A 7,158-nucleotide genomic window follows, 5' to 3' on the forward strand; every position below is an offset into this window, starting at 1 on the left:
CCAAAAGAGATCTGAACAAGATCCAAGAAAAAGGATTACCTAGTAACAGAACAGGGACCGACATGAAGAAGCCGGACTAAAGCTACAAAAAGTTATAAAAAGTACACCCGAGGGGTTACTAGAAATAACTCAAAGATCAACTGAGAGAATCAACCAACAGAGGGGAGATAACTCGACCCGAAAGACCTCGACCTCGCCAAAATCGATCTATAAAGTATTCTATCAAAGAATACTCAAACAAACAACTAGCCTTAAAAGGGACACTTCAGCTAAGGCACAAAGGCAATCGAAAGAGGTCGTATAAAAAACACTCTATCCCAGGCAAAGTGCTAAAGAAAGATACAAGCAAGCATATCACAAAGAAACAAGGCAGTTACCATAAAATAAGACTCAAAAGACCGCCTGAAACTGATCCCAAGAGCAAGAGAAACTATTTTGTTTTTTTCAAAATAAAGTTGCTAAAGTAGCAACTGGAGCATCCAAAGTTAGAGATCACAAACTTACAAAAGTAAAGAGTTCAAAAGCCCCCAAAAACCGGGCTATACATAAGTATATCAGAAAAGTTATAGAGGATCCAAAGGCTTCCCAGTAGCAGCATCTTGGGTACAAGGAGGACAAGTCTTAAGGGGAACTGCGTCCACTGTCCTGTCATCCCGGTTCAAAATCTGGACGTCTGGATCAGATTCTGGCTGTGTAGCTTCAACTGCCAAGGTTGAGGAAGGCGGGACAACAGAGGCTTTGGCAGAAGTGACCGGAGGAGGGACGACATCATCATCATCATCGGAATCGTCAAGGACAATCTTACCATCCTTCACAACATTATCCAAGCTAAATAAGGCAAGATCAGCTCCCGGGGCGATAACCCAAACCTGATCTTTCAGATTCTCATAGGCCGCAGTAACACTACCTACGAGATGACTTTGAAGTTCAGAGTAATCGGCCTGAACAGATTCCAACCTACTCTTGAGCTCCATCATCTCTCTATAAGTAGTAACATAGCTATCCTTGTGTTTTTGAGCCGTATCCTCGGCCAGTTGCCCGGTAGCTGCCAGGCCAACAGCCCGGGCATTCTCCCCCTTCAGCTCTTTTTTCAGCTCGGCCACTTCCACCTTGAGCTCCTCCTTCAAACCCTTAATTCGATCAAATTCTGATTTCGCCTCCTCCATAAAAGCCTTGGTAGTATGAATAGGAAGATCTTGAGCAGTTCGGTATAAAGCCGCTCCCATGTGTGCCAGAGTAATACCACTCCGAGTAATAAATTCTAAATGACGAAGAATGGATACATCGTCGGTAGGCATGACACCATAAGGAGCAATATGTTGGTCTACAAACCCAACTGCATCAAAATCCGGAGTACCAAGATTAAATGGCTCGACAGTCCGAGGTTTTTTTGGAGGAGGAGCAACTAGAGGAACAGAGGTACCCACTGAAGACGAAGGCGGGTCAACCAAACGAACCCGGGGAGTCGGGATCATCCTCCTTGGCCCAGGAGAGCTCGGAACAGACGGCTTTGACAAAACTTGGGAGGACCCTTCCCCGGTCACTTTGGTCGGGACGTTCTGAGCCGCAGTAGCCTTCCTCGCCTTCTTAAAGGCCTTCAGTGAGTCATTATTCTTCGACATCTCTGAAAAATGAGAAAAATACAAACGACTTATGAATATCCAGAAAAGAAAGCAGAAAACAAATGACATGGGAGTACAGTTTATAAAATACCCAGCACATCGCGAATCAAGGATGGATCCCCCAGGAACTTCTTGGTCTCAAGATGAGGAGGCTCCCCCCAAATATCCTCTAAAGTAGCGACAAAGGCCTGCTCGACCTCGTCTAACATCTCCCAGGTATACCTAGACACAACTACATTCCTCTACCACTCTAAAGGAAAACAAGGCTCGCCATTCTCATCCAGGAAGAAAGGACGAGCTCCTTCAACAGCTTAGATATTGAAAAAATAATTCTTAAAATCGCGAAAAGACTCATCATACATGGAGAAGACTTTATGTCCCTGGGCCAACCTAAAAGAAATCCAAGAAGCTTTCTTTTTGGTAGTCCCAGGCTTGGTCAACACAAAGAGATACAGAAAAAGGGTTAAAGAGGGTTTAACAGGAAGTAGAAGGAAGGGTAATATCCATCTGGCTAAAGAAGAAATCGTATGCATAAAAGAAATGACGCTCTCCCTGGATCGAAGTAGGAAAACAGACCCTGTCTTCAGAATCGGGTTCCACCAACTCATAGTTGCGTTCCTGATTCTCACTACTATAGATCCGATGGTGTTTTCTAAGCTCTGTGCAGAATTCTACATTAGCTAGGGATACACACAGCAACACCAGGGAGTCCAACCACTCGGACATCCCCTCAGGTACCTTAGAGGACGCCTCGATAATATTTTTGCGAGACGACATGGCCAACTAATCCTACAAAGAAAAGGAAACGGGTTACTAACCCCAAAAAGCAAGTTCGGACAAAAAGGAAGCAACTCGAACAAATGCGACCTTAAGCACACAAAAACAGTAAAAGGAAAACCCCAAGACGCACACCAGGGTCCAGGGGCATCCTTTGGAGGCAATGACAGAGTGAAGTCCCAGAAAAAGCTATGAAGATAAAACCCTCTTTCAAACAAAACAAGCGTTCCGAGGAGAAAAAGGCGAAAGTCAAAGGAAAGTCATCAAAAACCATCATCACTACAAAGAAAAGTCATCAACAAAAATAAAATCATCAATGGAGCAAACAAGTCATCAAAGGAGCAACCTTTTTCAAAACAGCAATACAGAAATCAATGACAACACACGAAGCCTTAAAAAAAAGCCAAAACCAAGAAGATCACCCAAAGCATACATAAGGACGAAAGAAGATCAGGAAACAGGGCATCACAGTAATAAACCAAGTACAGAAGCAAGGAAAAATTCAAGCTTCCCAACACACAAAATCAAGAAACATCATCAAAAGAATCAAAACGAAAGCAGCAAAAATAAACAGTGAAGAGAAAGCAAAAACCAACCTGGAAGAAGGAAGAAAGCTTGAAAAAGGAGCAGTGAAGAATCGACCATGAAGCGGAAGCACCAAGCGAATACCAAAGCGTCACAAAGAAAAAACGATGAAAGCAGCGAAAAAAAAGGGAAAGTTACAGGGAAAAAGAATACCATCTCTTGGATACAAAATTTGAAATAAAGGAAACCAAGAGAAACGAGGCATTAAAAGCCAATTAATGAGGGCATTAAAACCCTCGCACATTCCAAGACTAGGACGCTAATACAAAAGCGCGCGCTCTCAGAGGAAGCGAAAACGTTCCGCATTCAAAAGGAACTCTACAAAGATAAAGTCGACAAAATGCTCGAGTTTGGTTTCACCCGAGAAGGTTCGAAGTCCTAAAAACTAAGACTCAACATCCAAATAAAGACCGAGCTCGAGTAGGGGCACTGTTCTTACCCTGGGTCGAGCTCTCCTTCCCGGGATGTTCTACAGACAAAGCGACCGACCTCTTTAGGTCAGGACGACCCAACCTCTTCTCAAAGAGCTCAGCCAAGTCACAGGAAAGCCCAATAAAGGGCCCAAACAGAGGAACACGTCCCGAATCCAAGGGCAGCACAAGCCCGTAGAGATAAAGGCGGTTCCCTTGAAGATAAGATGACCTCACTCAAAAGATAAAAGATAAAGATAAGATAACTAACTTATCTTATCTAAGAAGGTCACTCTACACTATTATAAATACGCTGGAGTACCCAGGTATAACTCATACTCTGATTCTACTGAATACCTGCTTAATACCCTTGCTAACTTAAGCATCGGAGTCCCTTGCAGGTACCCCCACCCTCCGGGGACGAAGGAATCAGTATCACCATCAAGCTCAACAAATTGGATACAACCGTTCCGACCAGCGCAGAAGATCTCGTCCGAAATCGACCTACAGTTTCAGGTAACCTCTGGAACAGAACATATATCGCATACCCAAATATTCTCAAATAGAAAATATTTGGCTGCTGGCCAAAAGCTAATTGCATAGGAGAGACTTGATGGTAACTTGTTGGCCTTAAGCGAATAAGTGCTGCAACATGTAAAATGGCATGCCTCCAAGCAGAGGTTGGGAGATTTATTCTCACAAGGATCTAGCAATCAATTGGAGTCGTTTAATAAGTGACTCTGCTAATCCATTTTGTGTATGAACATGAGCTACTGAATGTTCAATACTTAATAACATTGGACATACAATAAGCATAGAAAGCTTGAGAGGTGAATTCACCAGTATTATCAAGATGAATTATTTTGATTTGATTTTCTGAAAATTGTGCTTTTAATCGAATAATTTGAGCAAGTAATCTCGCAAACGCCAGGTTATGAGAAGACAATAAGCACACATGTGACCATCTCGAAGATGCGTCTAATAGGACAATAAAATATCTAAAAGATCTACATGGTGATGAATAGGTCCAGATATATCGCCTTGAATCCTTTCTAGAAATTCAGGAGATTCAAATCCAATCTTTACTAGAGATGGCCTTAAAATTAGCTTTCCTTGAGAACATACAGCACAACAAAATTCACTAGATTTAAAAATCTTCTGATTCTTTAGTAAATGTCCATGGGAGTTCTCAATAATTCTCTGCATCATGGTTGTTCCAGGATGTCCCAATAGATCATGCCAAATTATGAATTTATTTGGGCTAGTAAACTTCTGGTTTATAATGGCATGTGATTCAATTGCACTGATTTTACTATAATATAACCTAAAAGAATGTGAGGGTAACTTTTCTAATATAACCTTTTATTTAAATCACGAGTTGTGATACATAAATACTCATGATTTTTTTCATTTATCGTTTTAATATGTATTCCATTTCGGTGAATATCTTTAAAACTCAACAAGTTCCTTAGAGACTTAGTAGACAATAATGTATTATCTATTATGAATTTTGTTCCTCTAGAAAACAAAATTATAGCTCTTCCGGAGCCTTCTATCACATTGCCTGAGTCAATAATAGTATTAACATATTCTTCTTTTGGCACAAGATCATCAAATACTATCATATACTAAATTTTATTTTATTTTATTTTATTTATTATTATTATTATTATAGAATTTGACACATTTAATGATTTTAAAATTCTTAAACATAAACATTAATATTTTATTAAATATTATTTATATACATCATACTTGAAATTCAAATACATAGAAAATAAAATTTAACAAGAAATTTTTTATATTATTTATTTATATAAGTACTTAACGAATCCAAATATTAAACTTTTTCATCATTGATTAAATGACTAATATTTTCTTCAAGATCTTTAAATAATTAAATATTTCATAATGAGTGATGTAATTTTCACCAATATCTTTTGAAACAAAATTTGTCTCATTTCCTTTGTCATAATTTTTCAAGGATACTTGATAAAGATCAACTAAAAGTCTTGAGGTACAATGGCTACGTGACCAATGACCCTTTCTACCACAACGAAAACATATATCTTCTGTTAATTTATTTTGTCCATTATTTCTTTCTTTATCCTACTTCTGGTGAAAATAATTTTTCTTTCTTTCATAATTTTTCTTGTTACCAAAGCCTTGCAATTTACTTCTTCTGGGGTTATAATTTACCGTATTTGTTTCAAGAAATGGGGGCGGCGCCAGTTGGACGCGCTTCATGATTTCTTAAAAGTAATTCTTTGTCACGTTCAACAACAAGAAGGCAAGAAATTAGCTCACAATATTTTTAAATTCTTTTTCTTGATACTGCTGTTGCAAGAGCACATTCGAGGCATGGAAGATTGAAAAAGTTTTTTCTAGGATGCCATTATCAGTTATCTTTTTTTCACATGATTTCATTCATGAGGTAATTCGGAACATTGCTGAATTATATTCATTTGTAGATTTAAAATCCTGTAAACGCAAGTGTTCCACTCATATCGAGCTTGAAGAAGTATCACTATCTTTTGACGATTATACATTTCTTCAAGGTTCTTCCACAGATCTACAGGATCTTTTAGTGTGAGATATTCATTTTTCAATCCTTCGTCAAGAAGACGATGAAAGAATGTTATGGCTTTAACTTTACCTTTGTAGGATACTTTATTTTCAGTTTTAATGGAATTTCTAAAATCCATTGAATCAGGATAAATTTTGGCATCTAATATATATGCTAAGTAGTTATTTTCAGATATATCAAGAGCATTATATTCAATATTAGAGAACTTTGATATAATGAAAATTTATTACCTGAGTCTTCTTAAATTTTTATCAAAAACTCGTGCTGATAACGTGTTCTAAAATAAATGAGTCCCGCTAGAAAGCCAATACGGTATCTGTACAATGTGTATAATGCACTGTTTAATTGGCCCAGTATGAAGTAAAAATAAAATTTATTCATATTTATCCTAATTCAAAAAATAACCACCACCACATAATCTCTTCTATTGTACACACTATACACTATATATATTAGCTCTTCCCCATGTTTTTTCAAAATAAAAAGATATAAATAGATAACTTTAGTATTAATATTTACTAATATTTTTATCTCAATATAATAAAGATAATTTATATATATATTTACTAATTATATGAGTGGTAAAATAAAATAAAAAAATTTGTTGTGCATATATTATCTCAAATCTTCCTCTTATTTATATACGTATTCAATTTTTATTTTTTAAACTTCATTAATTTAATTCATTTTAAAAACTTGATCCTTCTTATTCTTAAAAATCTGAACCGTCCACATTAAATAAACATTCATCTACATCACAACAAAATAAAGGTTTTAGTATGGAGGAGTTGTTATTATTTTTATGTTTAGTTATTGTTAAAAAGCTAGGAGTTCATAGGAAGTGGACCTAAGGCTTTTAACTGAAGTTTTAGCCTTTGCTTGAGAGCGAAGCATTTACCGCACTGTGTTTGGGGGATTTGATGTAGAGGCTATGGTGTGTTAAGTGGGGTCAATCTTTGACATGTGTCATGCAGAAGCCAGAACGATTGTGCTTTTGAAATTGCCCACAAATCATTTTCATATCTTGCTTTTCATTAATGGTAAAAGATCTCAATTCTGTCTCGGAACTCACCGATAAGCGGTTCATGATTTTAAAAGTCTTTGGAAATTACTTTTTGTTTTAAATAATGCTTTTTCTAACTTTAAAAATGTTCTGTAAATATTAAAAAAAATTAAC

The sequence above is a fragment of the Arachis duranensis genome, chromosome 2, assembly GCF_000817695.3.
Source record: "Arachis duranensis cultivar V14167 chromosome 2, aradu.V14167.gnm2.J7QH, whole genome shotgun sequence".
In the NCBI taxonomy this organism is placed as follows: domain Eukaryota; kingdom Viridiplantae; phylum Streptophyta; class Magnoliopsida; order Fabales; family Fabaceae; genus Arachis; species Arachis duranensis.